The following is a 9,768-nucleotide window of genomic DNA, read 5'->3' on the forward strand; positions in this document are numbered from 1 at the left end:
TAGATACTATTTTCATAATTATAAGTTGTTTTTTGAGGGCATCATAATTTCTCACACTATATTTCAATGAGTACAGAAAGATAAGTCTTAAAATCACATACTTCCATGTTGAAAAGGCAATTACAAAGAAGAAATAAATACATTTATGTGGGGAGTTTTACTGTAAACTGGAAAAAATTAGTCCTACAATGATCAAAATGTTATTTTTATCCTTAAGAAGCAATGTTCCTTTTTGTTTGTTTGTTTGTTTTACCTAAATGTACATCTTTGCAGGAATTCTGGTTAAAGATGGCACGCTACACCTATGTTTTTATTTTTTCCTCTTCCTAACTATGAAATGGTAGTAAGGATGCCTAGATGTAAATAATCATAAGCAATCCTGAAAACAAAAATATCTCTCATTAGCACAGAGAAGTTGATTCTTTAGAACAATCTTTAATTGGATGGGATTATATTGACTGAGAAACCAAAGCAGGAGGAGTTGAAACCTAGAATATGATCAGCCAAAGCAGGAGCTGTTCACCCTAGGGGGCTTGAAAGAGGCTCAAGCCCAGAACCGCAGCTACAGAAAAAAATAAAATATTTGTCCATAATGAAGATAATTAGTGACTGTCTACAGAATAGCTTGATCAAGTGGCATCTCCTCTCCTCCTAAGGGCACCCGCAGAGGAGGAGGTGTCTGGCTTTTGTACCGGATAATAAACCCGTGACACTGCTTTCTGTAGAAACTACATTGTTTGCCTGGGGGAAAACTGCTGTTAGTCTTTTTGCCTAAGAGACAAGCAAAAACGATCAAAGTAACTTAAAGTAAACTTAACATAGGTGGAGGCAATGAAGGATAAAAGGTAAGACGTTGCTGCTGACTGTTCTGTTCCTGATACAGTCCTTCTTGTTTGATATTTGATAGAGCCCCCAGCTCATCTGACTACTCTTGGCATTCCATGCCTCCTAAAAACATTGTCAGTACATTCCTGAATTCTTCTGTGTAAATTACGTTAGTTCATTTCACGGGCACCTGGGTGGCTCAGTCAGTTAAGCATCCAAATTCAGCTCAGGTCATGATCTCACAGCTCATGAGTTTGAGCCCTGAATCAGGCTCTGTGCTGACACCTGGAGCCTGTTTTGGATTCTGTGTCTCCCTCTCTCTCTGCCCCTCCCCTGCTCATGCTTGCATGCATGCGCTCACTCTCTCTCTCTCTCTCAAAAATAAACATTTTTAAAAAATAAGTAAGCAAATTAGTTCATTTCATTCTTATAACAGCCCTGTGGGGTGGGTACCATTATTATCATCATCTAAGATGTAAGGAAACAGGGACACAAAAAAGTTAAGTAATTTCCTAAGTTCACACAGCTAGAAAGTATTAGAGCTGAGATGTGAGCAGAGTCTGGTTCAGGAGTCCCATGTACTTAACCATTATTGCAGGTCACCCTGGTGCAATGCCTGCCATCCGATGTGCCACACGAACTCTCTAGGGAGCTTTCCCACATAGAGGAAAGGACTTGAGAGAAACAGAGGAACAAACCTACAGGGAAAATCCATGTGGTCTCTATTTAGCTGAGTCCCTTGTTCATACCTATGAATTTGTCTAACCAAGAATCATCAAACATCATTAAACATTTGAGGAGATGCAACAGCTAGCGAGAGAAAAGATGAATAAATGGAACAACTGATGGGGCACCTGGGTGGCTCAGTTGGCTAAGCGACCAGCTGTAGCTCAGGTCATGGTCTTGCAGTTCGTGGGTTCAAGCCCCGCATCAGTCTCTGTGCTGACGGCTCACAGCCTGGAACCGGCCTCAGATTCTGTGTCTCCCTCTCTCTCTGCTCCTCCCCCACTTGTGCTGTCTCTCTCAAAAAAATAAATACACATTAAAAATTAAAAAAAAAAAACAGACAAAACAAAAAACAACGGAACAACTGATAACAAAAAAATAAAAACAAAACAAAGAACCAGAGACATTTTAAGGAACAAAAGAGAACTTTAAAAATTATACTGATTACACTTAGGGAAATAATAGAGAATGTGCTATCAATAAAAGGTAAATACTGAAATGGAAGAAAAATAATTACATAAAAGTAAAGTTTTTTGGAAATTTCAAACATGATTCCTAATATTTATAAAAGTCCATAGAGTGGCTGAGTAATACAACAGATTTTGTTTAAATTAAATTATTCATCTTAAATGACAGAATGATGAACTTTCTCAGAATATGGAAAAAATGATTGAAATTAAGGAATACAAAAGATCAAGGCAAGCATTCCTACATCTATTAAATAGAAATTCTGGAATAAAAGAACACAGAAATTTTAAGAGAAAAATGATAAAATTACAAAATAATAAATTCCAATAATCTTAAGCCATTTGTTATATTAAGAATTTGCTAACCATCAAATAGAATGGGATAAAAATATTTAAACATAGAAATATTTTGGCAAAATTTATGAATGTGAAAGGAAATTATGTAAGCTTTCAGAATGGAAAAAAATAAGCAATTTCTTCCAAAGGAATAAGAACTCATATTGGTATCACATTTGACTATCACCCATGACAAGCTTGATGATAATGGGGCATTGCCTTCAAAATTCAGAGTTAAATGATCTTTTTTTTAAGTGTCCCTATTTTAAGAGAGAGAGCATGCATGCAGGAGTGGGGGAGCAGCAGAGAGAGAGGGAGAGAGAGAACTCAAAGCAGACTCCGTGCCATCAGTGCAGAGCCTGATGTGGGGCTCAATCCCACGAATTGTGAGATCATGACCTGAGCCAAAACCAAGAATCAGGCACTTAACCAACTGAACCACCCAGGAGCCTCCAGAGTTAAATGATCTTCAACTTGTAATTCCAAATCCATACAGTTGTCAGTTAAAAAAATAAAATAAAATTCAGACAGGCTCAGGTATTTTATATCTCATAGGTACTTATTTCAAAAAGTTTTCTTGAATATATATTTGAACAAAATGGTAAATGCATCCATGATATAAAAAGATATTTAATACAAGGTCAGTAGGAACTAAAGTAGAAGACTAAATATTTAAAACCAGAGATGACAATGTGCAGGCAGGCCAAGAAAGCAATTAGATCCAAACTAGACCAAAAAGTGAATTCGTAAAGTTTGTCTACAAGAAGAGAGGGTTTTTTTTTTAATTTTCCACAATTCATTTAATGGCAATTGATAATCATTAAATTAGCAGTGGTTATCTTAAAAAATGTATTGCATTAACTGTGCTGTCATTTCTCAAGAATGATCAGATACCTAGAGTCACAGATATTTCCCACATAAGATGCATCATAAAAATAGACTTGGTTTATCACCAGCATTAAAAAATCAGACTAGGGAAAGAAGTAGGTCTGGGGACACATTCATGGTCTTTTTTTTTTAATGTTTATTTATTTTTGAGAGAGAGACAGAGCATGAGTGGGGGAGGGGCAGAGAGAGAGGGAGACACAGAATCTGAAACAGGCTCCAGGCTCTGAGCTGTCAGCACAAAGCCCAATGTGGGGCACATGTGAGACTCATGGACCGTGAAATCATGACTTGAGCTGAAGTCGGATGCACAACTGAGCCACCCAAGTGCCCCCACATTCATGATCTTAATATAGTGAATATTTAGCCTTCCCTGATTATTACAAAATCAGAACAGCAAAAATATTTGCAGGAATAAAGTAGGTTTACTCAATAGATTACGTGATTAGAAAAATAAAGATCTTCATTTGTCTCCTTTATCAACAAGAAACAAAGAGAACCCTGGAAACATTAAAAATTCAAAAAAAAAAACCCTAAAAAATAATAAAATTTTGTATCTAATATGAAATAAGCTGAAAGGTGGCATAATTTTGAGCAAATACTTAAGTATAAGAGAGGAGAATTCTCTTTAGCTAGGCATGTAGTAAACTCTTACCTGAATGCCAAGATTTCATGAAATGGAATTGAATTTCTTTTGTGAAAGCACAGTATTGTTTATTTAGAGATATATTTTACCTTTTCATAATATTGTTTTCATTAGTTACCTATCTTTAGAATGGATAGTAGGCTAAATATTCAAGACAGTTAACGTTAGTTACAGAACATGGATGTTGTAAATCATGGAAGCTTGAAAATGGCTACTTTGTGTCATAACTGATAAAAGTCAGACACAGGAGAAGCAGAAGGGAGAACCTATGTGTTAGTTGACTTCCTCTTCTTACATAGCAAGGAATTAGTAGACACTGTTTGAAAATTATGGGCTAAAAGGAGAGCTGTATATGATTTTACAGTTAAGAAAATAACTCCAAGAAGGGCAAAAAATTGTAAAAGCAATAGGCCCCTGGGTGGCTCAGTCGGTTAAGTGTTCTACTTCAGCTTAGGTCATGATCTCATGGTTTGTGAGTTCTGACCCCGCATAGGGCTCTGTGCTGACAGCTCAGAGCCTGGAGCCTGCTTCGGATTCTAGGTATCCCTAGGTTTCTGCCCCTCCCCCACTCACACTCTGTCTCTCTCTTTCTCTCTCTCACTCAAAAACAAATAAACTTTAAAAAATTATACAAAAATGAGGCATGGAAAAGAGAGGAAAATAGAGGTCGTAGGTAATGCAACTGTGCTAAATTTCAGCTACAATGGAAAGATGCCTAGTGATAGCACCCAACTGACAAAATAATAGCGACACAAAAAGATAAAAGGTGTAATAATGTTTAAGTTTGTGGTTGTAAACATAACATTAATTTTTAAAAACTTATATCAGAAGTAGGGTAGTGTGCCCTGCTAGAAAGTGGGGTGGAGGGAAAACAGAAAGCATTTTGATCTTACTTATACCCCTTTCTACTATTTGAAGTTGTAAATCAGGAACACATATTATTACTATAACAGCAAAATTAAAAGAGAAAAAATTATAAAATGTATGTGTACATATACACACATCTATCTATGCATGTACGTACACATGTTCATAGATACATATACGTGAATGTATGTGCATATGTATATACACATTCATACTTTCAGATTTTTCTCCTTTGAGAGTGTTTGTAAAACTCCTATAGGTACCTATTGTCAGACATCTAATGCTGTCTTTAATTAAGATATGTATGCTTTCTGCTTATGCAATCCTGCATCATCAGTGCCCGTACTTCTCCCTAAGGGTGAAGCAAATTCTAGGGATAATAAATATATATGGTACAATAATTTATAATCTCTATTAGAGACACAAAGTTAATCTCATTACTCTAAGGATGGATCATATATTCAGTTTCAAGAACTTTATTATTTTCTCATTGATCATTAGGGCTTAAAATACACAATTTCTCATGGAAAAAGCTCAACTGTCACCCATCCAGAGGATTTCTTGCGCACTGGTTGCTGTTCTAAAGAGTATTTAAATCACTCTGGAGAACACATTTTGAGGGTAATTACTTTAAGATGCTAAAATCCCACAGCACAGAAATTTGGCCAGATCATGATACAAACTTACAAAAACTGTGCGGCTTAGAGGAGGCCAAACTATTTGATCAGAATATTCCCTTGCCTCATCCAAACTATTCCAGGAGGTAACTTGGATAAAGCGTGTGTGTGTGTGTGTGTGTGTGTGTGTGTGTGTGTGTGTGTCTTTTAATATGTAAATATACGCATACGTACATATAACATTTTCCTTATCCAGTCATCCACTGAAGGACATTTAGGTTGTTTCCATATCTTAGCTATTTTGAGTAATGCTACATCAAACATGGGAATGCATATATCTCTTGAAGATGGTGATTTCAGCTCCTTTGGATATATACCCAGGAGTGGAGTGGGATTACTAGATCATAGGTAGTTCAATTTTTAATATTTTTGAGGAACCGCCATACTGTTTTCCGTAATGGCTGTACCAATTTATATCCCCCCCTTCCAATGGTATGTAAAAGTTCCCTTTTCTCTTCATCCGCACCATCACTTGTTTCCTTGTCTTTTTGATAGTAGCCCTCTTTATAGGTGTGAGGCAATGTCTCATTGTGGTTTTCATTTGCATTTCCCTGATGATTGGTAATGTTGAATACCTTTTCATATACTTATTAGCCATCCGTATATCTTCTTTGAAAAAATCTCTATTCAGGTCCTTTGCCCAGTTTTTTCAATTGGATTGTTTGTTTTTTGTTTTGTTTTATTTTGTTGCTATTGAGTTGTATGAGTTCTCTATATATTTTGGATATTAACTCTTATCAGATATATGGTTTGTGAATATTTTTCCCCATTCTGTAATTTGCCTTTTCAATTTATTGTTTCCTTTGCTGTACAGAGTTCTTTAGTTTAATGTGGTCCCACTTGTTTATTTTCATTTTTGTAGCCTGTGCTTTTAGTGTGTTATCAAAGAAATAATACCCAGGACCAATGTCTAGGATATTTTTTCCTTCTAGAAGTTTTATAGTTTCAGGCCTTATGTTTAAGTCTTTGATCCATTTTGAGGTTTTTTTTTTTTTCTGAGTGGTATAAGACAGTGTTCAAGTTTCATTCTTTCACGTGTGTACATTCAGTTTTCCCAGCATGCTTTGGGAGATATTACGGTACCTTATTTCAAGATATAGTACAAAATTGTAGCAATCAGGAAAGTATGGCAGTGACATAAAAACAAGTACATAGACCCATGGAACAGACAGAAAGCCCAGAGATAAACCCAAGAAGATAAAATCAACTAATTTTTGACAAGGGCTAAAGAACACACACTGGGGAAAGGACTGCTTCTTTAATAAATGGTAGTGGGGAATCTGGTAACACCTTCTTCATGAAACCTTTCTATATCATCACAATTCACATGTATTTATGCAATCAGTCATGAGTGCCATGAAAGAACATTGTTTACTCAGCACTAATTATTTGTCAGGGAGTAAGATACACATATAAATAAAAGCTACAGACCTTGTCCCATAGTCTAGTGACCAAAACAGACATGCAGGGAAGTCTACACGTAACACAGTAGAGAAAATAAAGTGCTCTTGATGGAGGGAAGTATAGAATGCTTTAGGAACACAGAGAGATATTCAACCCAGTCTAGTGAGAAAGGAGAAAAAGTACTAGTCAGGATTCTAGGAGGAATATCTGAATTCAGTTGTAAAACACGAGTGAGAGTCAGTCAGGCAAAGAAGAGTGCAGTTTTCTAGGCAGAGGACACCAATAAAACGTATTCACTGTACTACTGATTTGCATGGTTTTTTAATTTGTGTTTCTTAAGATTCGTTCGCCACTTGTAGAGAATGGGTGGGCGAGTCAAAGCTGGAAGCAGAGAACCACATGGAGGCTATTTGCAGTAATCTGTGTGAGAAGATTATGGCTTGGACCATGGTTGCAGAAGAAATAAAAAGACTAGGAGGGATTTGTGATATACTTTGGAAGAAGAAATAGCATAAATAGGTGATGGGTTATTTGCTGGGAAGTGAAGGAAAAATAGGAACAAAAAATCATTCCCATCAACCAGATTAACAGTGTTTTTTGTTTTTGTTTTTGTTTTAACTGAGAAAGGGCAGTTTACTGAACAACGTGTTTGGCATGAGAGAGATAATTAATAACGTGGTATTTTCATAGATTTCATGTCTCTAATAAGTAAAACAGAACCTTAAGAGTCCTAAATATGGCATGTTGTTAAAACAGTAACTCTTTTAGGGTTTAGGGAATAGTACTAAAGAAATTAACTTCATTTAGGTTATGTAACTTAGTATCAGTTATATAGTTAAGTATAGAGGGAATTCATGGTCATAAATAAATCAGGAGTACAGGGACAATTTCAACCAGGGTACATGGTTTTGCCTGAAACAGCCTTTGTTCTGCTGGAATGGTGGAGGCAGAAGTTGAGAGAGGGCAATGAGGGTATCCACGCCTCTGCTCCCTGGAAGTGCCATAAGCCTGCTTGAAACTCACTGAATGGCTTTCTTTGCTCTTAGTAGAGGCTGCAAACTTCTCTCAGACCTCACACTGCACCCCAGCCATATTGATCCTTTTTCTGTTTCTTGAATAAGCCCCTTTTCATGACTCTGCAATTGCTGTTTCCCCTGCCATGAGCACTCCTCATCCAGCTCTTTGCTGGTTTGGCTCAGTCCCATCTTGTAGGTTTCAACACGAATGCTCACTCTTCAGATCAGGTTTCCTTTAGCATTCTAGCCAGCCTCGACAAGTTGTTTCTGTGTATCATGGTGCTATCACAGTCTTCGTGTTCATTTTTCATTGTTCCCAGAATGTAAGCTCCATGAAGGCAAGCTTTGGCTATCTTCTTCACTGTAGTTCGAGACCAGGCAGAAAAGGTGATGAATAAGCTTTTATTATGTGTCTGAAAGATAAAGATTAAATATTACAAAGCAAATCAGAGGTACACTTAATATATCCTTTGATGATTTCTTCTGCTTAGAAAGCTCTTTCCATTCTTCTTTGCATGATTAACCCACATTGTTCCTCACAAATGAATTCAGATATTACTTCTAAAAATCTCTAACTAGTTACTTTTTCTCCCCTCTTGTTAGACCAGGTTACATGCCCCTTTGTGTTCCTGGAGCATTCCATGTTCTATCAAAACCCCTTGATTTATTTTATTGTGTTATACACTCTGGATTTGTCAGGATTAAATAATTTCCATAGGTATATAAACGCACTGTGATATATATCATCTTAAAATCATTTTAATTCCCTCCTTTACTACCACATTCATTTCCAGTGGTTACCCTATTGTATGCTTTCCTTTATAATAGAGTTTATTTTTTTAAATGTTTTTACTTATTTTTGAGAGAGAGAGAGAGAGAGAGAGAGACAGAGCACAAGTAGGGGAGGGGCAGAGAGAGGGAGACAGTTTCAGAAGCAGGCTCCAGGCTCTGAGCAGTCAGCACAGAGCCCAACATGGGTCTCGAACTCTCGAACTCATGATTGCAAGATCATCACCTGAGCCAAAGTCAGACGCTTAACTGACTAAGCCACCCCGGTGCCCCTATTTTTTAAAATTTTTTAATGTTTATTTATTTTTGAGAGAGAGAGAAAGTGTGAGCAGGGAAGGGGCAAAGAGAAAGGGAGACAGAGGATCTGAAGCAGGCTCTGCACAGACAGGAGAGAGCCTGATGTGGGGCTGGAACTCACAAGCTGTGAGACCATGACCTGAACTGAAGTCAGATGCTCAACCAACTGTGTAACCTAAGAGGTTTTCATAAAGTTTATTTATTTATTTTGCAATGGGGTGGGGGGGTGTAAGCAGGGGAGGGGCAGAGAGAGATGGAGAGAGAATCCCAAGCAGGCTCCACACTGTCAGTACAGAGCCCGATGTGGGACTCCATCTCAGGAACCATGAGATTATGACCTGAGCCAAAATCAGTAGTCAGTTGTTCAACCAACTGAGCTACCCAGGCACCCCTACAATAGAGGTTTGTTTTTTTTAATTTTTTTTAACATTTATTTATTTTTGAGACAAAGACAGAGCATGAATGGGGGAGGGTCAGAGAGAGAGGGAGACACAGAATCTGAAGTAGCCTCCAGGCTCTGAGCTGTCAGCACAGAGCTCGACGCGGGGCTTGAACTCACGGACCGCGAGATCATGACCTGAGCCGAAGTCGGGCGCTTAACTGACTGAGCCACCCAGGCGCCCCTAGAGTTTTTTTTAAAGGGTTGCCTGTACTTCCGGTCTGCTTTCTCTCTTCCTATTTACTCTTACCACTATATCAATCCAGGTTTTTCTAAAAAAAAAAAAAAAAAAAAAAATTAAACAAACAAACATAACTCCCCAGACACTGCTCTTGTCAAGGTCACTAATGACCCCCACATTTCTAATCCTGGAATCAATTTTGAGACTTCACCT

General features: G+C 37.5%; 2 pseudogenes; both read right to left on the minus strand.

Moving 5' to 3' along the window:
- Positions 1-3,298: 3,298 nt before the first annotated feature.
- Positions 3,299-3,399, minus strand: LOC122484575 (annotated as a pseudogene).
- Positions 3,400-3,544: 145 nt separating this feature from the next.
- LOC122484574 lies at positions 3,545-3,651 on the minus strand (annotated as a pseudogene).
- Positions 3,652-9,768: the final 6,117 nt, after the last annotated feature.

The sequence above is a fragment of the Prionailurus bengalensis genome, chromosome D1, assembly GCF_016509475.1.
Source record: "Prionailurus bengalensis isolate Pbe53 chromosome D1, Fcat_Pben_1.1_paternal_pri, whole genome shotgun sequence".
Taxonomy (NCBI): Eukaryota; Metazoa; Chordata; class Mammalia; order Carnivora; family Felidae; genus Prionailurus; species Prionailurus bengalensis.